Genomic DNA, 27,961 nt, shown 5'->3' with positions numbered 1-27,961 from the left:
ACCACGCTCTAAGCACTTGCCCACTGTCCCTGCCAGTGTGAGTCTGCATACAAAATGACCTTACAGGCATCTCAAAAGCTTGTTGTCTCAGCAGCCTGTGTGTAAGCCTTAGCTGAGCCTGAAAATTCCTGCTTAGTCCCAGCTTCACCTTATTTCTGTCAAAAATAAATAGTAAGTAATGAAATGAAAGAAGGACACATACGGCACACGCTCCTCCGGTGTTTGTTCTAAGCTTTCCTCCAGGTCCTCTACTTCCTGTCCTGTCTCATCCTCTTCTTGTACTCTCTAAACGTACATGATTGGAAAGGCAAATGTTAGCTGCTTGCTCATGCTGTTTGAGGCTCTTTAAAAGAATTCCTTCCAAAGCTCTGTAAAAAATCCAGATCAAAAAACCTTTTTTGTTGAAGTTACTTCGGACACTTCCTTGGCATGCTGGAAAGTTGAGGGCCAGCCATGCCACAGCACCTCATGGGAGCCTGGCAGTATGGGGCCTTCTTTCTGTGGGAGGGCAGCAGACTCCTGATAGTCCACAACATGGCGGGTGCCTGCTGTGGGGGGGACATTACTTCTGGCTCCCCACAAGGCTTTCCCCACACACGGCAGGCTCTTCCCTCCCTATTCCTATTCACCTGCCCCTGGTGGCTGCATCTTTCTCTCTCTCTGTGCACCTGACTGAGAGGTGCAGGCCTCTTCCTTTTGTGAGAGCAAAAGGCCTTTTCACCCGAAATGCAAGTAATCCCTGCTTTTTCTAGGGGAAAATAGAAGGATCTGCACCTCTTGCATTTTTCTTTGATAATCTAAAAACTTGCTCCTATCATAAAAACTATGATTATTTCCCTTCAAATAGCAAGCATTTTGTGGTTTGTGCCATGATTAAGTAGCAGAAATGGACCAGAGAATGAATTCATAGTAATTTTTTTCCCAGTTTTTCTTTACTGTCACCACACAAAACTAAACTGCTGACGCATTTCTGAGGCAAGGTAGTTTCCTCTAAGAAAAATGGTTTATCAGTCTATGGTACATTCAGATTTGTATTCTGTATGCCCCTTTAAGTTAGTGGAGCAACAGCTGTGAGATCTGCTCCTCTAGGTTTGGTTCATACCTCTTCTTTTGTGCTGAAGGGAAAGGGCTCACAAGCAATCTCTGATCAGAAACTGTGCTTGCAATCTGTCCTGACTGGGAAACTTTAATAAATAAAAATACAGAATATGAGAGGTTTTGAGAAAATCTATAATAAGGGGGACATCTCTAATAATCCACTTTGTTTCCTGAGATGCCTCTGGAGAGTTGGTTTAGACCAATACTTTTGGAAATACGATGCAACAGTTTCTCACATGAGAAAATGCTGCACACAAACACAGTTGCTAGTCCATCCTTTAGCTTGCAGAAGTGAAGATTTCAGATTAGTAGACTTTTTCATATCCATAAGGACATAAGAAGTCAAAGATGCATGATTAGGTTTGTGCTTAAGCTGTAGGTGTAAAAAGTAAATTTTGTTAACCTTTTGAGCAACAGGTTTATGCAGTCATATGCAGGAGCACATTATCACGTAGAAAGCATTCTGGGAAATACAAGCCCACTTCCTCTGTTGACATACATTCATGTGTAAAAGGCTACTATGCACAGTCTTCATAAGATACATGCCCTGATTTCTCAGAGCTTAGCCAAGAACACGTATCAAGCCTAGCTTCAGAATGACAAATGGTGGCAAAAGGTGAATATAATTTTACTCCTAAGAAATGAAACCCAGTGATTTACAGCGTTATGCTTTGGATGCAGAGCTGAGACATCTCTCATCAATCATCCAGAATAAAACTCTCATTTTGGAATGCTTGGAGACAAGCAGATACAGAAGAAACTTTGGCATAACTTTTCAAGAGCACAGGTGCAGGAGATTAGGCACCTAATAACAGATCTAGGCCTACATTACAAGCTAGAATTTCAGGAGTGCTGAAAACCTCATGCCCTACAACAGTGCAATTGTAAATAATGAAATTACCAGACAAACACTTGGCAATGAGAGATCAGTGTTCTTGCCTTCAGGATCCTACATTGATCAGGTCTTCTGTTACTTGTAGACATCCACTGTATATGCATAAAAGCTGTTTCTTGTCTATGTTTTAGTCATTTACTCCCCAATAGGATGGTACACAATTGTAAACAGTTTGCAAAGAACACAAGCGATATGAGTTTATAAATGGGACTAAGTGAACCCAAAGCACATTTTAAATCCTGAATCTTAATAGAATTTGAAAAATTTGCTGACTTCTTTACTTTCACTCTCTTAATTGGATTGTTTATTAACACTACCTGATGCTAATGGAGGAGTACAGGCTGAAAACACGACACTTTCCAAAACAGCTGCACAGACAATATTCCAGGTCAGAGTATACAAGAAAGTTAGAGGGAGACAAGCTAACCTGATGAGGTGAGATGGGGAGGTAAGTTGCATTGTAATGATCCTGCTCAATGAAACATGTGAAGTACTTCAAGGCAGCTTACCCCTCACCAACAAAGGAACAAGCAACATCTTTCTTAGCAATACTTGCAGAACCTCTGATTATTTTAAAACTGCTCCACTTAACGACAGCCTTAGTAAGAGGGAAAAATAGGGCTTGGGAGGCATTTGAGTCATTGTCCTGATGGTTACTCACAGTTACACTAGCTTCTACACTAGTGTAGGGTGAGTACTGGACTTACAAGAGTGTGTACCGAGATACACTAATCACACAACTCCTACTCATAAAATGCAACAGCATAGCCACAAATAGTTAGCCTTTCTCTAAATGTGTTGTACATCTTTGAAGTGTATAATTACATTTCATTTTGGGGGCTGGGGTAAGAGAAGCATCGAATATGTTAGCTCAGTAACTGTAAATTCAAATATTTAATTAAAAAAAGCAAAAAGCAGTATTTCCCCCTCCCTTTTCTCCCCACGCATCTTTCCCAGAACTGTGAGATTTAGTATACCAAGAAATAACATCTGATTTAGAAACAGGAGCTCAGAAAGATATGGCAGAACATATGGCACGAAGAAGGTGCTAAACGGCATAATTTAAAAATTATGTGCAAGATGCTCCATAAATATTCCAACCCAAAACACAAGCTGTTTTTCAACAGTTTTCTTGAAGTACATGCACACACTAAAAAGATACATTTCTACCCTCACTAATATCCTGTTCTAGCATCATCCGGAATGAAGTGACATGGAATTAACCTGCGAGTAGGAGGAGCTCAAAATCAGGCCGTTGCTGGCTTGGCCAGATGATGCCATTGTTTCTGTTGTCAGTGAAGACAACAGCTCTCAGAGTGCATTGCATCTATCAGCCTAAATGATGAGCCCTGGAGAAGAGCAAGTCAGTGCATTTCACAATCTATATTACTCCAGTATATCGACCTTGTGGACACATTTCAGATGAAGCCTGGTTGCACATTTCCAAATGAAATCAACAGGAGACACTGATGAAAATCATGCTGTTAGATTTTCATTCATTGTAGCAAATTACTTGTGCTGCCTTTTAGTTGACATCAGTTTACTGGAGTTCCTTTCTAGGCATTTTAGTAATATAATTGCAGACACTTAACAACAAAAAAGACGGGAATCCATTGAAAATCTTAAACAATCCAAGCTCTTTCATACTTGTTGAATGCCACTGAGGAAATCAGTAGACATATGAAGTACTGCAGAATGCTAATGAGAAAGAACACCTAAATTCCTTTGGGGCACACTATTAATTCTCATGTAAGATGCCACAGATGTATTCACAGTCCTCAAAAATGAGGCAGAACCTTAATTTTCCATCTATCCATCAAAAAACAATCTACTATCTTCAAGTGGAGCAAAAACAGAAGGATGTGGCTGAAAGCTTCACACACTGAAATCTCATCACAAGAGCAGACTCTTAAGTTAGTTCAGCCAGGTTTGTGATTCAAGAGAACGTTTCCCCACAGATTTCCCTCATTTGCTTCTGCTCTTGGGTGGTATTCAACACACAGCTCATAAAATACAGCACAGTAGGATACGTACTATTTTATTGTGAATATTTAGCTTAAACTCCAAGACATCTCTTAAATGCTACTGTTTGGGGGGCTCTTGCTTTCATCTGCACAAACCTCCAGCTGGTTGCCCTGCAGTAAAGCCACAACCTTTTGTTCCATAACTTACTTCAAATCCTTTTGTGTGAAGAAGAGATGCTATAAGAAGAAGAAGAAGAAGAAAAAAAGAGCTGCACAAAGGTGCCTTGACAAAGAGTCAGACAACCAAGGCCACGATTTCTGTCTGAACTACCTCTCCTTTATGTGCCATCAAACACGGACGCTTTTCCTTTGGAGAAAATAATACAACAGACTGGTATAATCTTTATAAACTGCTGCTAAAATACGTAACTTAGACCTTAACTTGTTTTAGAAAGAAATGCCTCACAAGACTGAACATCTTCATATATGACTACTCTGTTCAGAAGCAAAGGGACAGATTTAGCATTATTTGCATACAACATTGCAAATATTGTTGGAAGACCTAGAGAAAAGAAAGCATCCTTGGTGACCAGGAGTAAACCAAATCAACAGAGGTTGTAAAAGGGCAAAACAAAGAAAGAGGGACAACAGAGGGTAAAAGTAGACAAAAATTTAGTCAAGTCATAACCTCTAAGAAACTGTGTGCTGTTGCATAAATACTCATTGTGCAATGATTGCTCTGCCAGATCATGTGGAAATGGCTGTAGGACAAGAAGTGCTGAAGGACAAGCCCAGAACCCTCCAGGCCCCCTCTCCATAATGAAAAACACTCACATTGGAACAGAGGGTCTGCCTGGTAGGTTGTATCTGGGCCATGGGCTTAACTGAAGACACTTGGTCCAGGATCATTAAACCCTGTCTCTCTCTGTACATGCATCACTCCATATGATCCTTCCAAAAGACACTTGAGACCTATCTTTGGACCCAGTGCGTAGTTTACATCTGCCAGTCCTCTTGAAAGGCTGTTTATGGACTCACATCTCTGATGGTCAGACAACTCCACTTTTAAGATCAGTGTAATCACACGTGATTTATACATGCTTCTTCCCCTTTGCATTGTAGCACTGTATTTACTGAGGGTAATCAATCTCCTTTCATCCTTCATTAGATTAGCCAGGTCAATACTCATAGATTTTCAATCCCCACATTATTCAAATAGCTCCCACTTGATTCAGGCTTATTTAATCTTACCCAGTTATTGTAGAGCACAGCTCTCTACACAGTATTCTAGATAAGGCTTCAGTTGAGCCTCAATGAAATTAATATTTCTACTGACTATATGTCACCTGAAACCGCCCCTTTTCACACTTTGTCCAGATCACTCAAAGTTATGCTAAATAGTCATGTTATGACCAAAGAATAGGTCTGTTTCTTTCTTTTTCCCATTCTTGTTTATTCCCATTTCTATTTCCTTTTTCTTTTTTTTTTTGCTTTTTTTTTTCTCTCCAGTTGGTGGTAACCCAACTGAAAGAAGAAGGTTTTGTTCTGAATCTGAACCTTGAATACTACCCTGGACTAAGTACTGATCATCATCCTTACTTCTTTATTCACAGAGTCACAGAATAGTTTGGGTTGAAAAGGGTAATTTAAGATCATCTAGTTCCATCCCCCCACCTAAAGGCAGGGATACCTTCCAGTAGATCAGGTTTCTCAGAGCCCCATCCAACCTGGCTTTGAATCATTCCAAGGAGGGGCATCCACAACCTCACCAGGCAACCTGATCCAGTGTGTCCCCACCTGGTCCTGGGAGTGCAGTATTCCACTCCCACCAAGTATCATAGGGCTATGTCATCCCTGCAGCACGTTTGGTCTTTCCTTATTTTCTGTTGGGTTCATTTATGAAATACTCCACAACATTGCTTTTGAAATGATCTTAAAGAATGCTGCTAATAACAGTCTTCCAGTTTTAATGCTTCCCTCAACAATCTTTGCCACCTCTTCACTAAACCAGATACTTTGTTACTGTGCATTTCTGAGACAACTCCACAACTTCCATTTCCTAGATTTCTTTTTCCTAAAAAATCATGTACCTTATGAATAAATAAAGAAATAAATATAAGAATATATGTCATTATGCTTGTATCTTCAACTGATAAGCATAGATTGCATCTAATCCTATTTTCATTTCCCCGTACATATTTCATTATTTTTCTCTTCACAATGTACGCACTTATATAGGCCTCCAGATTCAATTGCTAGATATAGACAATACATTTTTTGCTTTCCATACATAGAAACGTATTACTTCTTGAATGTATAAAATATTGTATATTTACTGTATAAAATATTTCTGCTGGACATCCAGTTTCATATGCCAGTTCCTTCAGCTAAGATTGAGAGTCCTTAAGAGCTGGAGTGAAATGAGATCACAAAAAATTTAATTTTCATATTTTAGCTGTGGAAATGTTCATCCCCTTTTTCCCATTAGCCATCTACTCATTCCTTTCTTCCTTCTTCCCTCCCCCAACTTCATCTCCTAAGAAAACAAAGACGAGCATTTAAGATAGAAAACAAGATTTCCTATCCCCAGCCTCACTGCACAGTTTTCATTGGTTTTATTTTTTGGGGTTTTTTTTGTTTTTTTTTTTTTTTTGCTTGTTCTTTTTATTTGCATTATTGAAGAATCTTTCACAATTTGCTTAAATTTCCTCTACAAGATCTGTTTCAGTTTGACTTTTGGCAGTCATCATTTTACCCCTTCCTAACTCCTTCCTAACTTCCTAACCCCTCAAACTGCAGCTTTAACACCAGTTCTGACATATGTTCTCACTATGTTCTTACATATGGGTAATTCATCAAAATTCATTCCTAAACAGAAGCTAAAACTGTTTGAATTTTGAAACTCCAAAGAAGGAGTTATGAATATTTTTGTAAATCAGACCATCACGTTCAGATCATTACTATTTATGAAATCATGTTCTTTGATACTGAGAAACATATGCTCATCAATAATTAAGAATGCAAGTACTTGCTCAAATATCAAGAAACACCAATGTTTTGTATGAAAATTTATGTTAATTTTTCTCCACGAAAATCTAAAATTATCCTTTTTGAAGAAGTAATAATTATTGCATGGTAGCTTAAAGTAAAAATAATAACAACAGCAACTCATAGAGGAAAAGGCACTGAATCCACCAAAGATTTTCAATCATGCACTGCATGATTAGTTAAAATACAAGGTTGAGCTACTCTCAACATAGATAATGAACTTCAGTTAAGCCTCCAAATGATAAAAGCAAGTGAGGGAAGAATATAACCAAAAAACAAGAATTTAAAAAGTATTGGCTAGCATATAGAGCAGATTAGGCTAGGTGATAATATGGCAAACCGAAAGATTTTCTATTACATGAAAATGTAACAAAAGAAATTCAGAAAGCAGTAGAGTATCCTGTCTAAGATGATCTACTTGCTGTCATTATCACTTATGCTTCAAAAATAACCAGGATGAACCTTCATTAATGTGGCTTTTCCCCACATTTCTCTATGAAAGGGGATCTTTATGCAGCATTCCACTAAGCCAGAGGGACTGGTTCCTGTGTTAGAGGCTACTGTTAGGCAGATAATAGAAGCAAGTCTACAAGTCACACAAGTCTTTGCCTTATACCTACACCTCTTACTTCACTGACCAACATGGCCAGGGAGGAGCCGGAAAATAACTACTGGAGAGACTCTGTGCCTAGTATGAAAGAAGGGAAAGAGTGATTAGAGGAATAAGAGCTTTGGAAATAAATTTGAAACAGAAGCTGCTCCCTTCAATGAGGAAGTGATTTAGCTTTAAACAAACAGTTGCCTTAGCAGCTAATGTATTACCCTTTCCCTCATATTGCTCTGAATATAAACATCTCAGAACTCAGTTTTTCAGCACCTTTTCTGCTTGCTTAACTGGTCTTCTTCAACTGTCAGGCAGACAAATATCTTGCAGTAAAATTTAAGTCTATTTTCTTTTTGTGAAACTATCCTAAAGTATATAAAATGGATTCCAGGACCTGATTCTCAGCTTCTGTCAGCAGCAGCTTACTTCAGGTGAGACTCTTCCAGGCTTTGAGTAGAAAAGAAAGGCATTATATCCAAGCAGACAAGATGTCTGATAAGAACAGAGGCATCAAATGTCACATACTTATCAAGCCTACATATGCACAGCAGAATCTCCGAACATCACTTCCCAAAAAACACACCATCCAGCATGAATAAACAATGTAGTTCTTCCTTTGAAGTCTACCTTGTCCTGAGAAATCAAACAACTTCTAAAAGTAAGAGATTCTTGATACACATTTAAAGAAAAACTCTGACAGACGGCACTATGTACCAGCTACTACATCCGTAATGTGAGACAGGTGTGCTCTACAGCATGTTCTATAGTTCTGGTGCCTCAAACTTCCATATGGGCAGTGTAGTCAGAGAGTCTGTATCTACTTGCTAACCTCTGCAATTATTGGAGAATTCTTGCAAATCTACTGTAAATATGGACAAAAAGGATAAACCTGCAAATATCTGATGAGTTAGTCCAGTCTCATTTGGAGATGACGTTACAAAGCAAAAAGCTACAAAGCCACTACTACACAAATAATCTACATATTCTACCCTATCTTCCATGAGAAATCATGAAAATATTCATTATTTCCTGCTAACATCCCATCTGTAGGATGGATAGAATTCAGCTATACTCTATACATCTTCTTGGATCTTAGAAAAATATAAAAGGGTGGATATAAATTGCCACGGGCAGCCATAAACCGCAACACGCTTTCTTGTCTTGTATTTCATAAAGCAAGCTATGACCAACTAAGCACTTAAGTCCTCTTCTATACGGAGGGCCCTAGCTGCTAGTCATGGGGCTCCAGCCTCAGGGTCAGCCAACCAAAAAAGACAGAATCAGCAAAACAGCTCCTGGTATACAGCCTGTGCTAAAGATTTCTCCTGCTTCTGTCTTCCATGACAGAGACTACATTTTTTCTCCCGTATCAGATCTAAGTTTGAAATTGTCTAAAAGTGGCACTGATAAATCCCAGGAAATCTGTCTACTCTACCCCAATCGTAAGCCTGCAAATTTATACAAACACCAGGCACATTTTTTTTGTGAACTGTCTGCTTTTCTGCAGCTTTGACACATAGCTGTACTGGCCCCAAGAGAAAGAGATCCAGGAGGGAATCTTAGTACAAACCCTTTTATTTGCATGACTATGACTACCATTACTAAATTCAGTAAAGTACGTTCAGTGACACAGAATAAAAAGATGATGCTAAAAGGAGAGAGCTCATTGTTTGAGAAAAGAAACTCTTCCCCTGTCCAGATAAAGAATAGGCCTGATGACTTAAGAGGGAGGGCCAGGGACAGATGTAACACTCTGAAGTTACACATCAGTGATCTGATCCCATGCGGAAAACTCAATGGTCTTAAATTGATGTTTCAGGGACAGCACAATGATTCATTAAGTTTTTCTGATGTTTCAGTAAGACAATACCCATCAATCTTTAACACTGTTCATAGCCCTAGAGATATGTGGTAGGATATATCGTACGTTCTGGCATATGAGATACCTTTGTGTAGCCTGCAGCCTTCACCAGAAGGAGAAATATCCATTATGAATTTCCTCCAAAACTGTCCGTATTCTTACTGTGAGCAGTGGTATTAGGAGAAGCAGTTCAGGCAATGATGGTAGATACAGCAGAAGGAGAATCAAAGATTAGAAAATTGCCTGCTTCTTCATATCTTTAATTAACTATTTTATTTTTCCTTTTGGTAGCTTCAATGTAATTGACATACACAGACACTTTATTGAGGGAGAGAAAAAAGAAGGAAAGACAATCAGGAAATAATGTACACACTCTGGCAAGCATCTGGAACGACACTGAATGCTGCAGACTGGTTCTGGAGAGGTTAACAATTAATTGCTTAAGCAGAGAGCTTGTACAAAACCTCCAGTACTGAAAAATGCCTTTTTACCCCTTATGTGAATTAAGATTAATTATAATGCCTAGCCCATAGAATATTAGTCAGATGCAGTTGGAGAAAAAATAATAATAAAAGAAAATCTCATTCATTTTTTTTGTGCTAAAGCCATTAGCTTAAAATAGTTCATAATTGGTTTTCATCTGATGATGAAAGTGTGGGTGCATTTTTTTTTTTATTCTTCATTTTTATTTATTTATTTTTCAGATATTTATTTTTCAGACAGCTTAAATCCAGTAGGAATACTTCTAAACAGAGATAAGGCTCCAAGAGAGTCCATCAACATGAGGTTTTCAGCTAGACAGTTCAACCATTTTGAACAGCTTCGTGCAAGGTATTCTATTATTCAATTATCCTGAATTCACTAGAGTTAAAATAGGTGGTCACCAAAACTGAAATCAGAAGAGCTGTGGCCTGACATAAGATCAGCATAGAAAAAAAGTAGCTGCTTAAACACCACTAAATGGGCTCAATTGCTTGCAACTAAAGTGACTTGCAAAGAAGACATGACAGTTCCACACACTTAATTAATTTTGCTAGATGGCTGATAGGGAAAGTTTCATGTTACAAATCGGTGGTGTTTCACCCATCTGTTTGCACTTCAGGAGAATTTGATATCTTAGATCTCATGTGAGCTCACTGAAATTAAGGGAGTTTAGCTTGAACTGAGCATTGCAAGATGAAGATCTATTAACATAAAGAGTTTATAAGATTTGTTTCATGGAGGATTTCCATATTTTGCTACCTCACTAGTTTCAGAACAGGAACGAAGCTTGAGTGTTTCCAAATTCTCAAAGAAAAATGTTTGAAGGCTGACATATTCAACTCATCTTTATGTTATTATATTGTAGTATTACCCCAAAATAAAATACTAATTCAAAAGTCATTTCTGGGAAAAGTCTAAACAGAACCTATATTAGGAGAACACGGCATTATGGTGATATGTACCCACCTTGGAAACTTAACCCATTTTCAAGTTGTATTTGCTTGAAATTTTGCCCAGTTTTTCTAATCCAGACTCTGCTATTACATATTTACCGGAAGACAACAAACGTAGACAGCAGCTTCCAGATGATAGAATGGCGGCAATTTTTTTTCAGCTATGCAAGGAAATGGAAAAGATGTTTGGAACCATCAGTAATAAATGATTAACAAATAACTAGAAATAACCATCCAGCTCATGTGAATGTGTACTCGAGGATTTATGAGTCAGAGAAAGACAGAAGAACAAGTTAAGGGCTAATTATGTAAACACATTAGACTACACACAAATGAAGGCACAGACCCTCACATTGCAGAGTAACCCTCCCCACTGAGAGGAGCGGGTTAAGAAGAAGCGATTTTTATTTCCTGTCACTCATGATGATTAAAACACTTCTCTCTGCAGCAGGCAATGCTGGCTGCCCTCACACAGACTTCTGGAATGAGAACAGCTGCTGTGAATGAGACAGGGTGAAATTTTCAGACCCTCAGGGAGGCATGTGCAAGGGAGACTCAGCAGTAACAGGGCAAATAATACAAATGAAAAAGATCTGCAAAGGTGGAGTTCTGCCAGCAAGCAGTAGCAAGAAAGAGCTTACTGACAGCAGGGTGGGACAGGAACCCAGGCTATCAATAGAAGTGGGAACGAGATAATAGGAGCTGGGAAAATTGGCTGGAGTTTCACCAGACCTGACCTGGCCCACCCCATTCCCCTGACAGTTTCTGTAGGTGCTCTGGCCACCAACACACCAGCTGGAGAGGCAGAAGGGATCCCAATCAAGCCTATGGATATTGACATAAAAGAGGTTTTATAGCCATTTTCTTGGGTAGCTGCTCTTCAGCTACCTTCTTGCATGATTCAAGGAGGTTTGCAGAACCAGAGGCAGTGAGACAGCGAGCTCTGCTTCACTTCTTGTTTGTGTAAAAGGAAATTAATGCCGTTCTCTGCTTGTTATGTTTTGAATACCAAAAGCTTTCAGCTTCCCCAGCTGTTCAGAAGAAGAAGTCTTTCCAGTATGTTGTTATCACGTCTTTGAATTCGTCAGTTCATTTAATTCATTCATGTACTGGTCCCAGGGACCTCCTATAAGGCTCACATATAAAATAATACAAAGTGCAGTCTATTAATAGAAACCCTATTAATAATACTGAAATAACGCTTCCATTCTTTCTCAAGGAGTTTCTGCTCTGAACAGACTAAGGGTATAAAGATAAAGAAAAGCAAGGTTTTACAAGACTCATCATTTAACCAGTTCTCCATCTATTCATTTCTTTTTTATCTCTTTCTAGTAAAAAATAAATAAATAAAATACTACCAATAAAAAGAAAAAAGCCCTGATGTTCTGTTTAGACACCGTAAAAAGCAAGCAATAAAACGGCTACCACCCATTAGGCTAGAATTCCTAATTATCAGTAGTGATACCCAATCTAAAATAAGACTTATAGCTCTTACATTCACTGCAAGGTGGGTGAAGATAACAGAAGCCATAAAATGAAAGGAAGGATATCAGTGGATTTGGGGAAAAAAAAAACAAAAGAAAAACGAAAAACAAAGCTATAGTGTCAGTATAACTTTATATTCAGCTACATATCAGGATCACAGAAGAAGCAATTATTTTCTCCGCAGTCAAAATCCCAGTGTTGGAGATTACTTCAGTACAAGCTACAGGGTACTTAAAAAGAAAGGTTTGAAAGCCCACAGGGTATAAAAGCGTTTGTATGATTTGAAGAGACATGACAAAAATGCTTATCAGGATGATTTTCACAAAACCCTAATTTTTAAAGCATAAACCATGTGCTAAATAAAAGCCTCTAATATTTTCTCTTTTCTAAGAAAACCCAGCTGACCTTCATGTCCTTTGCATATACATTCATCTTATATTTTAGTACAGGAGGCAAAGCATATTGTAGCTGTATTTAAAGCTGAAAGTCTGTAGTTTTCATATGTAATAAACATCCAAAATAATGAATCTATATATATAAAAATTGTGTCTCTAATAACTGAAGTGTGTAAGTATATAAAGAATATTTTTATCATTTAATAAATTAGGCTTCTCAGCTACACAAGCTTGGGCAAAAATAAATTGTATTACAAGTAAATTTAGGCATTATGTCATGTGTACTTTTAGCATCATGTAAACACAGTCCCTGTGATCCTTCAGATGAGTCCTTCTGCAACTTGAATGAAGTCATGGATTGTAATTTGCCCAACTCAGGCAGTCACAAGAAAGGAATTTGAAAGAATCATAGAATTATTAAGGTTGGAAAAGACCACAAAGATCATCTGGTCCAACCAGTAACACCATGCCCACCAAATGATGTCCTACAAGATATACACAAGATAAAACAAAGCCATGTTGTGGGCCAGCAATTATGAATTCTATCTCCTGGCATCAAAAATGAGGCAAAAGCTAACTGCAAGGAAAAGCCGGCAAAGCTGGATCACTTTTAGAGGAACACCGTGCCATTCAGTACAGCTGGACTTCTGTCAAAGACTCATCAGACCTGACTTTTATTGCTTTGCTGGGAACATGGGCTTTCTCTCCTCAGGAAATGAAAGAAAGGGCTCCAGCTGTTGAGGACCTAGCAAACACTGGGGGTCATAAAGCTGTTGAAATAAACACCTTGAGAGGCAAACTAGGGTACCTGACACCACTCTGCTCCAACACAAACATATGCATGCCATTCCTGGTAGTTACATTTTGCCTTTTACAATAGCAGATTACTTCAGCTGAAAACAAGATAAAAGCAAAAGAGATATCTTAAAACCTTAAACTACATGAAAACAGTATGTTAAGCTAAAGCAAAATATAAATATTCCTTCCATCCCAATGAGAAATGAATTAAGGCCTTCAGATTTTCCTTTTTAAATGAAAGCTGGGCAATGACCAGAATCTTTTCCTTCTCTAAAACGAAGTAAATCTACCTTTGCAACCTTTCACATTCTGGGACAAATAGAAGGACTGTGCTGTACTGAATGTAAAACAGCCTGCATCTGTAATCACCACTAGTTACCTACTGGCCTGTCTACTCATTCTTGGGTGATAAGCCAGCTGTTCAGCCATATTCAGGTGGCATTTCCTGCTGCAAGACTGAAGGCAGCAATGAGATAGAAACAGTCCCAGGGATTCTGACTGGTATGAAGCACTGAGCCTGACGCAACAGGGAGAGCAAAGTCCTCACACTGGGGCAGCCACTCCTAGCACATTCCAGGCAAGAAGCTGTGGATGGCACAGAAAGGTTAAGCTTCCAGGAGCAGGAACATGATGAATAAATAAGTAAAACAAGAGGCAGGCAAGTTTATAGGTCTGGAAAAAAATCTCCATACGCCTTTTCAAGTGGTTCCAGCTTCTCATTCATATTAAAGATTATTCTGAGCTGTGTTTCAACAGCATTGCTAAAACAAATTGCTTTAGGGAGCAGACATCCACTTTCCCAACCTCTGCTTGATGACTTGCAGAGAATAAATAGTGCAGTGCTATTGTCAGTTTAGAAGAATCAATGTCATAGAGGAAATAATGCACATTTTTAATCTCCTAAACATCCTGTTTTCCTGCAGTTATTTATAATTTTAATATAAGCTGAAAAAAAATCAACAAAACAAAAAAAAAGCAGTAACAAAAAAACCCCACCCTGTATGTGTGGCTTGCTTTCTTGTGATCTCATTGGCTCCTTCTCATTATAATCATGGAAAAGTAATTTAACTACATTCACTGAATATCAGCTCCTCAGCCCCCACAGAGAAATTCATATTAAAATGCAGCAGCAAAATGGCAAAGCATAGATTTTTATTTATCTAGGAATGTTTGGCTGGAAGAAGAACCTAGGCCTGATAATGAAAGAGTGAACCTGCATCCTTTACAGGGTGCCAGCCTTAATATATGACTAAAAGTGTATGGACTGGAAAAATCACTCCATTTGCCCTCCATACGGCAAGCAGTGATGACTAATGATATTGCTGAATGTTGAACAAGAAATATGGTGCTGATGCAGCCACACCTGGACTGCTGTGCCCTATGCTGAGCCCTGCTGACAAAGAGCTACTAGTATATCAGAGAGTACTCAGAAGAAAGGGACAATGTTAATTAAAGAGATATAGCAGGTGTCTTAGTAGGAAAGACTTTAAGAGGTGAGTGGCAGTTGGCTAGGCTAGTGTGAAAGAGGCACAGATTATTTAATGAAAGCCCTCTCCTGAACTTACCACATTATTTAGAGGATTTTTTCTGCTTAGAAGTCCCAGGATAGTGATTGCTCAAGAGTAGCTGTCCTCCAGAGTCAGTGTGTGGCCTCACTGCACATAGAGATCAGGACGCCAACAGAATTTACAAGCAACAGCATAAGCCAATATGCAATAGCAAAATGAGAGGGAAAACACGTTCAAGCAAGATACTGAAGGCCTGCGCCTAAGTCACAACCTTAGAATATCTAGGTCCAATTGCTTATGAAATTTGTGGGAGCTCATCACCCAAACAATTCAGAGATTGGTTGCAGATATGACTGAAGCACTTGAAAGAACAAATCCCACTGACTTTATCAGGACCTAGATTCCCCAGTGTCTAAATTCAAATGTAAATTGAGTTACTTAATCCATGCTTTTGAAGATATTACTATCCACAACTATATACAGAAGAGAAGAAAGGCAGAAATCGTACACCCTAAGTTCTTCAGACAAGCGTCCAAAGTGCACACAGAAAAAAGAAGGAACAATTAAAAAACAGCTAAATTACGTTCAGTACAAATTACCTTATGGTAACCAGTGTGAAGCAGTAAAAGAGACCATCTCAGTATCAGGGAACTAATGAGGCTGATGAATGACAATAATTAGAACTGAGATCAAATATGATACATCCAAGCTGTTAACAGGAGTCAGCATTACCAAAACTACCTCCAGATAAAATGTTATACACTGCTCATCAGCACAGCAGGTGAAAAGCAGTAAGGCTTAGCCCACTGTGGTCTGTCTATGGGACACTCAGTCCAGCCATGTCATTCGGAGTAGAATCACATCATTCAGACACTCTGGACAAACTCTCTGAGCATTGCCTTGTTTCCAAGCTTTAGTAATGCAACAAGCCTAGCTAATAGTGGATCTTAATAGTTATATATACATATGTGTGTTTTTTCTTTAGGAGCTAGTGACGAGCAAAATGTCTAGATCAACTTATAAATAAACCATTTAACAAGAATCATTTATCCCTTCAAGAATCAAGTACATAACACCTAACATCTAGAGCACAAAGTTAACATAAATAGTCCCAAAAAATGTGATAGCTGCAACAAAATACCTAAAAATCAGCACAGGGGATGGAATTATTTTTGCTTAGGCTTTATGCACTCCCTATGGGTCAGGACATATGATCTGATTCTAGTGGTATGTCTGTTACATAAAATAATTCATACACTGCTCTGGAAAACATAGCAGGAGTGTCAGCTGCCATCACGGCTTATGCCTGCTGTGACAGCAGGATGTACATAACAGGGTTTGAGGCAAGGCTTCTGTCTTCTGACCTGTTACCGTGCAAGAGCCTGGCTACTACATTTCCTTTAAAATCTGGGGCAAAACACCAGTTCAAAGACTTCGCGATGACAAGAGAGAACTTGTATGTAATGACTCTTTCAGCCAACTTGCGATCTCAGATTCCCTACACATTTGTTTCTCTCTCCAAGTTCCCCCACCTGACATTTTTGCTAGGTGGAATAAACCAGGCATGCTTGCATCTCTTCTTAATGACCAACTCAGCTCTGACCAACTTTCCCCTCCTCTTCTTTTCTGCACAAAGCAGTCCTGCTTCTCAATAACACCATCTTTATACATGATATTTCTTTATAAGGTTTCACCTCTAATGACATTGGCAGCCAAGGAATTTTCTCAGTTTCTCTTTTGATAGTTTTCTCATCACCCTCTGCAAGATCCTCACTTCTATCATTGTTTTAATCCCTGTTTGCTTGCCATTGAACAGATTCCTACCTTCAGTCAAGTTAATACCAGGTGGACATCTGAAGCACAGGTAATCTTTATTTTAAAAGTGTGTATACATTATGCATAACTTATTCCCTATAATTATTCAGACTGCTCTCATTTCTGGAAATGACTGTTCTTATTCTGTCTGGAAATAGTAGGATACTTTACAGTAGGTTCCCCTGACTGCAGAAGCTGCACTGTATACAATGTACTTATAAGCTTACAAGAAAACCTCCTCAAATGGTTTCTCATTGAAGTTACTGGGAAACAAGTTGTATGGAAAAGCTTCCTTCAGCACAGTGCCCACCAGTCTTGTTCTGTTAAGAATGAAGTGCTTGGTACTCTCTCCCTTTCTCACCTCATTTTTCCCCACACACCTTAATTTGCACACCCCAGTTGCCTGCCCATACCAACCTTAACTTCTCAGTCACGTTCCATATACCTTTTTCCCTGTTTAAACCATGGAGTTTCCACTACAGTGTGATCCATGAGTACCTTCCAAGAAGAATTATCTTTGAACTCTGCCAGCTGGTGGGCTATCAATCATTTCACTTTTTTTTTTTCTTCTTTTTTTTTTTTTTAAAATAAATAGCAGAATTAATAAATAGCAGAATTAATACCATCTGACTGTACCTGTAACTTCTGTCCTCAACAAGCAAACTGCCTGCCATAGAAAGGTCAAGAAGTAAGATGCTGAAGTATCTACACCTCGAGATGTCACAGATGAAGTAGGAGGCATCTGAACACATGGCTGGGTACAGACACAGCATGGGACAATTAGCAACTGTCATTACATGCCACGCTAACATGGCTCAAGGCCGACTTGTGTCAGCACAGCTGCTTGCAGCTCTAAGTCTGGCTGTTTACAGGCCTGGCTCTCAGGCATGATGCTCTCTTTTCTAACAGCCCTATCTGTCTCTTCCAAAGGAGAGTACTGGGATACCTCAATTCCCTAAACAACAGTTCCACTGCCTGGAGGTGATGGTGTAGATAATTTGTAATTGTGACAGCTCCACTCCAGTCTCTCTGTCACTGGTAAAAGATTTGATGCTGAATATATCTGGGAGTCTTACTGACAGAGTGCTCATATCACAACAGCTCTGATGGATGTTTTACCAGTGTAAAACTAGAAATCAAGGAGCATTAGTAATCAAACACACACATACACACACTTCCCACAGATTTCTTTCTTTGACCCAGGGACTGAAGTCCTCAAATTCAGCACAGTGTACATGTACCAGGTAACAAATTTTAGTTCACAAGGCCATCACAGAGATTTTTATCATCCATCTCTAGGCTACAATTGATGTAAATCTCCAATTCAAATTCAATGCTGAGAGCATACAACCAACCAGAACACTTGCACCCTTGACATGTTTGATAAAGAATGTGATGCTATGATCCTATCTTCTAGTGTCATCATAATTTCCAGATTGCTCATGATTCCTTATTACTTATGCATGCTATCCAGGTATATTTACAAACAAATCAAATACAAACACACTTCGTTATGAAAGCCATGTTTGTCTTGCAAGCTGCATTTTTTCAAGGAATTACACTGTATTGATCAGCCTCTGCCAGAACACATGAATCACACCCCATCAATGCCTCAGCCCAAAATGTGAGGCAATGTCATGGCTGTTGCAGCTTGTGGAGATGCTTAATTCCTCCAAGCAGTCACATAGGGAATACTGACAAATGCCCTGCTGAAGAAAACCGAGTGGAAAACCATTGCTTAATGAAACACATGAAACTGCAATCATATTCCAGTCTGTTTTTGCTCACCTCAATATCTTACCAATTTATTATGCATGACTATTCACACTACCCTGCCCTTAACCTGGAACTCTGGGAGCAGACATTATTAAATGTGATATGGGAAAGAATCCATAAGGTGATATAAACATCACATTTCTTGTTCATTTTTACTTCAGCATGACTTGCCCTCTCCTCTCCTTAACGCTACCCCTACATTCGACCAGCTTAAGATAAAAAGACTGTGTAGTGGAAAATGCTCATGCATCACATTCCAGAGGAAGCAGAAAAATACCCAAAGAACATTCAAGATATTCACCTTGAACGTTACAGGGAGAATGAAAAAGTGACATATCTGGATAGCAGCCGATACCATATTTCATATAACTGCATGTTTACTATTGCAAAGAAATAAAACGAGCTTCTGCAATGTTTCTGGTGTCATATAAGCCATTTTTCCTGTAGTACTCATAGATATTACCGTGAGTGACAAGGAAGAGACAAAGATCTCCTAAAGATGAATCATACCTAAAACTGTCAGGTAGAGCTGCAAGTGCTACTGAATAACATTTTGGTTAAAAAAGACTTCCTTATTTTCTAAAATTTTTCTACGTATTTTCTGGATGTTGTGTTCTTCGTTCTCAATGTGCAGGGATATCACAGATCCCTGAAGAGTAGCAGGAACCAATTAGAAGCCTGTCAGATTTTTTTCCTTTGAGAAGCTTTAGTCTAGCCAGCTGTGTCCTCATCCACAGAGCAGCCCCCTTTGCTTGCACTGCTCTACTGGGATCCACATGGACAAAAAGCAAATCACAGACCCTTCTATGACCTCTTCTTCCCCACCATACAGAAAGCTAATCAGCCCTTTCAGTCTACTTCCTATTTCTTCCTTATTGATGTACCAGTATGCATTGGTTATTAGCCCATTTTCCCTTAACCAGCTATCAGCCTTTTAATTTAAGACACTGGTATGTCCCTCCTGTTCAAACTCCAACTTCTACCTGCTGCCTCCAAGTCAGCAGAAGGTAAGGGAAGTAACAGTAACTCTGAACTAGCAGCATCATGCAGCATGGTGCTAAGCTGTGGGCCCTATAGCACCTGGTACCTAGGTGAAATTTTCTGAGCTACATTGTGTAGATTATGCCATTTTGCACATCCCCTTTGGAAGTGCTGTATCTCCAACACAACAAGAGACTACGACTCTACATTTTAAGACAAGAAGAACTGGAAATCCACCACTTAAATTGTGGCAAGCTCCACTCATTTGGAGAGAGGAAAACTGACTCGGCCATAGGCTACAGTGCTGGCTGCCACCATGGCAATAAGCACCTTAAGAAGGCACCTTAAGTCTGATATCCCTGTCTCTGAGATGGGATGCCTGTCTCAGAGCTGCATGGGACATGAATTTGACCTGGGTTCATCCTCCTCTATTCACTTATCAACTAGTACAAGAAAGAGCAGCTCAGCTGTGATCTATAAATATCCTGACCTTATGTTGCATGCTTGGAAAGAACAGGATTTCCATATTAAATAATTGACACGTATCCAATACCAGAGAGAAGGAATTAATTCCTGTTCTGTGTTAGTACAACGCTAAACACAACAGCCAACAAGCAAAATGTAAATAAATTGAAGGAAAAGTAATACTCTGGAGAAGCACATGAAACATAAAAAATGTATAGTTACAGACCACAGGTGACCATAGAGGTATTTTCTTCCAGCTAAGAGATGAGCACGCTGAGAAATATATAATAAAGAAATAACATAGGCAAAGAAAGAGAGAGAAGAGAGAGATGGAGAAAGAACTGTATTGAAACACAGCAGAATTAATCAATAGTCACACAGGATATGTATTTATTTCTGTGGAAAAGAAACGTACTATGTTTCTCTTTAAATGGGTCAGGAATAAGCTGGCAGCACCTGAAAGTTTTAGGGACTGTGAAAGCTTTTAAATTTGTTGTAGATCCATTAAGAGAAATTATGCAAAGTTAATTTGTACTCCTGAATCTCCAGAAATGAGGATACTTATCTTCGATAGAATTTAATATTTGAAATTGCAGGTTTTCAAAGACTGCTGTAACTTTGGAGCAAATATTGTTAGTCTGAATGCATTTAAAACCAAGCTGAGCATAAATAATCTCTTATCTGATTATGGAAAAAGTTTTATTTTCAGTAATTTTGTATTTTGCTGTTATCTCCCGTTATGTGCACACAAATGCACACAGTTTGAATGAAATAACATTGAAATATGGAAGAAATAAAAAAAGCTAACACAACTGATGTCTGACATCTCCATATGCAATGGCAAAGAAGTATACTGGAAATACAGAATTGATATACCTTTTAAAACCTGAGTAGGTGTAATTTTGTGGAATTGACAGGAAGATAAGAAAATTATGTTTCCTAACAGTTGATATAAAACTTGTTATTTCAGATAACCAGTACTTTCATTTTATGCCATATCAATAATTAATTTTATTATCAAAGGCTGAACATATAAAGGGCAAGTCTTTCTGTCATCAAATCAATGAAGAAATGTACTTATTGGATCTATTACACTAAATGTAGGAAAGTGTGCTAAAAATGTTCCAAAAGACATCCACACTTCTAAATTTTGAATTTTCTTAAAAATTCATTATCTTAAAACAAATCTCTGGAGGTTTTTATACTTGTTATACTTGCAATTCTTCATTATCATGGAAGAAAACATTGCTCTAGAAACAATTTTGTAGGTGCCTCAGCAGAGGTGGCAGACAAGAACATACAAGATCTGGGCATTCACATAGAATTTAACTTTTGAAAACACAACTGGTTTGTTTTATTGCTGTATTGATAAAACATTAATCTTAACTCCTTTTCAAAGATAGGATGATATAGTAGCACTAGATCTGATGCTTAGCTCCAGAGAGGCAGCAGTAAAGAAACATCATCCAACCAATCTCTTGCAGCAGAAAGGAACAGAAATTGTAGAATTTGTTGAAATGTGGTTTATGCAGAGTGAAATTAAACATCAGGAAATTCTATGCTATCAAACACTGTTAGCACAACATCTTAGCACATTATTGTTCTGATAAACTTGAATTTCAGAACTGATTTAAATTGTTCCTTAGAGTAAAAGGTATTGGTACAAGTATAAAGACACAGTTATTGAAAAGTTAGAAATGCAGAGTTCTATGTACATAATGCTTCTCCTTAATAAAGGAGAGAAGTTTTCTATGGCACTTTTCCTCCTCAGCTCCATAGCACCAAAACGTCCATTTTTTTCCCCCAAAATCAAACCCTCCCTCATCCAGGTTTTAAGGAAAAGTTCATAAGTGAAAACAGAAAGCTAAAAACTGTAAAGTCATTTCCCAAGGCTCTCCAGCATAGATAGAAGCATGGCAGTCATTCCTCTCCAACCGTCCCTGATCAAACTTAAATAAGACTACTCTGTCTGAATGCATGAAGCTTTTAATAGGAGACCCTTCAAAGCATGTAGAAACCAGCTAAAGAGAATTTGCTTAGAGATACCCCTAAAGGATGAATTCTAGAAGCAGTAGTGTCGGCTTTCCCTTACCTGCTGCACTGAGGCTAAGGAAGGAGCACACCATCTTCCGTCAGTGATACAGACAACATTGCCAGCAGGGTACAAAATGGGTGGATTTACACAGTGACCTGGAGACTGAAGAAAGAAAAAAAAAAGTGAAGTTATGCTTTCACATCCACAGCTTGGTGTATGTTATCTCCTGTGCCTCTTCTGGACCAGGTCATTTCCACTCAGGTGGCACATCAGAATACATTCTCAGTACCCTGACAAAGTATTTGGGCAGGTACAGGAAATGCTGTTTGCTTTTAGGGCAAATTACTGTGCAGATCATCTCAATGGTTCCACCATAATTTCCTAGAAAGTAATGGTATTATTGCAGGTGCCTCAGGTTCTGCCGTTCAGTTCCCAAATACAGAAGTTACACAGATGAACATTGAGCCATATAAAATGATATTCACTTACACGGCAAAAGATATGTGTCAGTTCATTTTCCTTTGACATTCCTTGCCTCATCATCAGATGAAGGCTCCTGTTTCTTTGATCCCAGCCTTATATATTGGATTAAGCTAATACACTGATCCCCATTGCTAAGCAAACCTATATCATTTCCTTCAATCCTGTGAACCCTCATTGCACCCATCCGTCCACTTCTTTCATCCTAGAACAGGCTGCCAGGTGCACTTGTACCATTCTATGGGCAGCCTCTATCCTATGGTCTGCTAAGTAATTGGTAGAAATAAAGAGATATGGAAAGCTGGCACTGCTTTGCTGTATGGCAGCTGAATTTCACTTGGGCATTCCTTTGCTTATAGTCTGCTTAAGGACTGACTTTAAACAAATGTTTCTAGTTTGCACACCCAGAGGTTGCAATAGCTATGCTTTTAATTATTATGGAAAATTAACTTTCTCTGTTGGAAATCCATGCTCTTTACTAAGGTCAAAACTCATTTGGACAGGAAAAACATCCAAAAGGAAAAAGATATAAGCATTCTAGAGATAACAGTAATAGCAAGGCAGAAGTTGCTCCTTTATCTATGTTGCAAATGTATTATTTCAGAAGACGTTATCACTTGATAATAATGCTACTTCCATTGTATATAATGATGAATGGTAATTGCTTTTGTACTCCAGCATTTTTCACAGAACACTTTGGGTTCCAATGAATATATTAGTGACTCATTGCTGTACACACTCTCCTCTTGGCCTACAATGCAGAACTAGATAAAAAACAGTCAGAGATAAGTATTTTATTCCTTGTTTTGATTTTCCTGGGAGATAAGATTTTTTTCTTTGAAATGAAAGAAGAAATTATTCAAGAACTCTCACTTTAATCTAGACATGAGTGGTATTCTAAGCCTTCATACTGCATCTACCATTTCAGTTTCTCGTTACATTTGTTTAGTGTTAGGCCTGCGATCAAAGGATACCATTTCTTTTGCATTCCCAAGCCTTCCCAATAATGTAGAATGCCGAAGTATGTGGGATAAAGTAAAAAAAGAAAGAAAGCTTTTCTGTTTTCCACAGGAACAATTTTATCCCCAAAGCCTTAATCATTCCACTACCCTCAGATGTCCCTTATGTAATAATCCACATAAAAGAAGCCTATTTTTAAACACCTCCCTCCAGTTGGCTTATGTCTTTAACAATTGCTCTCCCTTGTTACCTCTGTTCTGTAATTTTAAACACATTCTTTGCACTGCTGAAGTCTCAGTGCAAGGACATTGAAGTACAACAATGGGTTTGCCTGGGGTGGTGCTGGAGTCTACCACATCAGAGGTCTTTAACCAGGTTAGAGAGTATGTGCCAGAAATGGTTTATATATTGCTCATTCTGCCTTAAGGTAGAAGGACAGACTAAAAAAATTTCTATGATATGACTGTCAATAGCACCTTTGTTCCTGCATTGCCTAAAGATTTTTGAAAACAGTAATCTTCTGTTTCTTTGGATTAAAGAATTGAGACTGTGGACTCTGATAATGTCCCAGTTCCTGATAGTGGGCTTCAGGTAACACTAACCTCTTTGATATATTAGTGCAGCACTGTTCAGCCTTAAGGGTTGACTTTGACCACCACATAAGGCTGAACTGCTCTTCTGTACAAAGGACATGTTAAGTGGATGAAGCATCTTATCCAGTCTAAGGTTCTGCTAAGGGACTAAAATAGTACTATAATGGTTCCTACACCTTCCACTGATTATGTAATTTCTCTGGGTGTTGGGAGTCCATCAAGCAATGTACCTTGTTTTACATGGCAAAATTCCTTATACACACACACTTCTAGAGATTTCCAATTTCTTTTTTCCCTTCTCTAACAACTGAGTAAAAAGTTAGAGTTTTCCACAACCCTGTAAAAAGCTTTGTCATAACTCCTTCTGCATATACAGCAATATCCCTTACAGACCAAAGAAACAGGAGTTAGATACTTCAGAGTATCTAAGGTTATTCAGGGACCGAGACCTTGAAGCACTGAGAGTTCCATGAGTCTGGTATTAATGACCTATGCATTTGTTTATTATTTGTAGATGATATTAATTTGCTGAAGCAGAGACTCTCAGAATGAGGTACACATTATTCTCAATGAGGATGTCTGTGCCTGTGTCTGGTCCTTCTGTGGAAGAGCTCATTTGGTTGCCTCACCCACCTCTTGCAGAATGAAGCTGTATCTGTCTCTCTTAGCAGGTCTTGGCTAGCCTTGCACACTGGATGGGGCTTCTCATGTTGATAAAGGAGCAAAAAATGAGATGTATCCATACCAAGATAGTTAATAGAGAAAAACAGAGATCACTTTTTCCCTGACCCAATTATGTTTAAGCCAGAAAGAACTACAGATATTGAATATACAGCATGATGATTAGGACATTTGAGAGACTGTAATTCAGGACAAGTTAGAGAAATCTGTGCCTGCTTCTACTACACGTGCTTAACTGCTATCCAAACTGTTAGTCTGGATTAAGTTTCTTTTCCTAATCCTCATATTTCACATCTCTCTCCTCTCCTGTCATTACTCTTCGTGTTAATAGTTTCAGACAGTCTCCCTTTGGCTCCGCCTCAGGAGACAAAGAACATGAACAATTTTTCTATTAAAGACAATTTTAGTTTTCAAGAACTCAAGGCTATTTCTGAATTAAATTTAGGATCATGCTCACAAATATTCACCAATATTTACAGAGACCTATTTAGTTTTAGGAACACCTTTTAACTATCTGCTCTAACATTGCTTTGGAGATAGTCTGCATAGAATCCAGTGTATCATCTTTGAAGGGTTGAAGGGTAGCTGGGGTTTACCCACCGGCAGCTAATTGGAATCACTGCTCTTAGGATTCAGCTGCATCCTTCTGCCAATATAATTCTTTGTGTCATTCTCATAAAGCCATCAGAATGTCAGGAGAGATTAATTTGCTTCCCCAAGATTAAAGCAGTGAACACATCAATTTAATCCAGAGTTTTGTGACATAGTCTCTTAATCATCATCAGGGTAGAAGGGTTATGCTCTAATAAGAATATTATAATAGCTAAGCAAAAGATGGGGAAAAAAAAGAAAAAGAAAAAAAAAAAGAAAAAGACTGTTTTCCAGTTTGGCAGGTTTGCAAATAGCTTCTGATAAGAGCAAACAAACTGTTTTTACTGATTTTATCAGTGTTCCACTTCAACACATGAGCCGCTTTTGTCAACAGGAATAATTCAGCTGAGCTCTAGAAATATGACTCTGAATGTATGTATCTCCACCTGAAAACCTTCTTCCAGGTCTTTATGACAGCAACCATATTGCTCTGGTATTCTGTCAGGTAAATTGATAAAGTAGGAGAGCCCTGAACTTTGAATCAAATAGGAATCTACTGTTGCCTACCCTGGAGCTGGTGACATCTTGCATTAGCATGACAGGAAATGCCAGTTGCCAGGCAGCTATAGGAACTCTACTGACCCTGTTCTCTACTGCTCCTAGCAGGAAGGATGAATAGCACTGACTGGTAGTTTCTTTTCTTCCTTGTAAGGCTTTGCTGATGCTTCAGAGACGGATCTGCTAAAACCAGGAGCCAGTTTAGAGCTCTTGGAAGTTACAGATAGTAGTGATAGCATGAAACTCCTTGGCACCGTTCAGAAGCCCTGCTCTGCTGCTGCATCTCAATTATGAGACACACCTGCTGTCCTAGTCCAGCTTGTCCCTCGAGGGGAGCCCGCTAATGTGCTAATTTATATGGTGCATAACAGGGGATTTAGAAGGGAGGCCTTAGAGGCTCATTTTCACCCGGTGCCTTATTAGGCATTTGAGCCCAATTCACTGGAGATGAAAAGCCAATGACTATAATTCATTTACATCATTTAGTTCTCAATAGGTAGCCAGTTAGCGAACAAAAGACTTGCAATGACTTTGTGCAGGTCATTTCCTTTAACAGATGTTCCTTTGTGAAGATGCCATCCCTATAATGGTTTTGTGGATTCCTTTTGTGGACAGACCTTCCAGTCAGGAGCAACTTATTCCTTTGTCACAAATAGATAAATAAATAAATAAATAAAAATAATGACAAGTTAATAGTAAAAATGCAACAGCAACGTATTTTTCACTTCTACAATATTCCAGTGAATTTCATGCTTTTGTACATTTAAACATAGGCTGGCAGCACAAAATAGAGCGTTTATTGTTTTCTTAATGACCAGAAAGACAAAGAAAAGCTTGGCCACGGTTCTGGAAATTCCTAGGCCTCTCTGCAATCATAGAATCCCAGAGCAGCTGAAGCTGGGAGGGACCTCAGGAGATCACCTGCTCCATTTCCCTTTTTCAAAGTAGGTCTACAGCAGGCTGTGCAGGACCATGTTCTATTAAGTTTTGCACATCTCCAATAATGAAGGCTCCACAGCCTCTCTGGGACACCAAAGCTGTGTGAAACCACCCTCACACTGATTTTGTTTTCCCTTATTTTTTAATGGAATATCTTGTATTTTGTGACTGCTTCTTGTTATTTTACTGAGCATCCCTGAAAAAACGTCTTCACCTTCTTTATACCCACCCAAAAGATATTCATTCACAGTGACAAGATCTTCCCAAGGGGTAAGTAAGTCCAGCTTCTGTAGATTCTCCTCATATGACTCTGTCTCCAGTCCTTTTATCATCTTAAGGTGCCATCCATAGATTTGCTCCAGTATGTCTAGAACTGGACACCACAACAGATGTAGTCTCACCAGCACTGGGTACAGTGAGAGGTCCACCTCCCTTGATCTGCTGATGGTGCACTTCCTATAGTAACCCTCAGTGCTGTATATATGTGTCTCCTCAGCTTCAAGGGCATATTGCTGGTTTATCTTCATGTTGGTGTCAGGAGGACACCCGTATCCTTTCGTGCAGAACTGCTTTTCAGTAAGCTGGCTCCCAGCATGTCCTGGTGCATGGGATAAATCCTCCCAAAATAAAGGGGTTTGTACAGCTCCTTGCTGAACTGTATGAGGCTCCTCTCTGCCCAGTTCTTTAACCTGTCCCAATCCCTAAGAATGGGAGCAGTTATCTTTCAACCACTCCTCCCACTTTTGCGTCATCTGATACTTGTGGAGGCTACGCTCTTCCCCATCTTCCATGATAATGAAGACATTAAACAGTATTAAATAGTAATCATGGGAGTTCAGTGTAAAGTCCTCTGCTTCACCTCTTGTACAAACAAATGCACTGGTTGCTTATATCAACAAGCCAAGGAACTAGAATTACTCCTTATGGGGCTCCAGAAGCAGCATTTAAACCTGTCAGGATCTAGCTAATTAATAGATAGTGGGAGGCTGGTAGAA

General features: G+C 38.9%; 1 long non-coding RNA gene across 2 annotated transcripts in view; it reads right to left on the bottom strand.

Moving 5' to 3' along the window:
* LOC107321121 (uncharacterized) overlaps positions 1 to 27,961 on the bottom strand; it is a 382,609-nt gene that overhangs the window by 210,705 nt on the left and 143,943 nt on the right. For both annotated transcript variants that reach the window (XR_014945662.1, XR_014945663.1), the window contains exon 3: positions 22,222 to 22,326. This is a non-coding gene — a long non-coding RNA (uncharacterized LOC107321121). The remainder of the gene's footprint in view (positions 1 to 22,221; positions 22,327 to 27,961) is intronic.

The sequence above is a fragment of the Coturnix japonica genome, chromosome 1, assembly GCF_054131305.1.
Source record: "Coturnix japonica strain WE chromosome 1, WE-NBRP24, whole genome shotgun sequence".
Classification (NCBI taxonomy): Eukaryota; Metazoa; Chordata; class Aves; order Galliformes; family Phasianidae; genus Coturnix; species Coturnix japonica.
The sequence above is the reverse complement of the archived record's forward strand: the minus strand, read 5'-3'. Positions and strand labels throughout refer to the sequence as shown.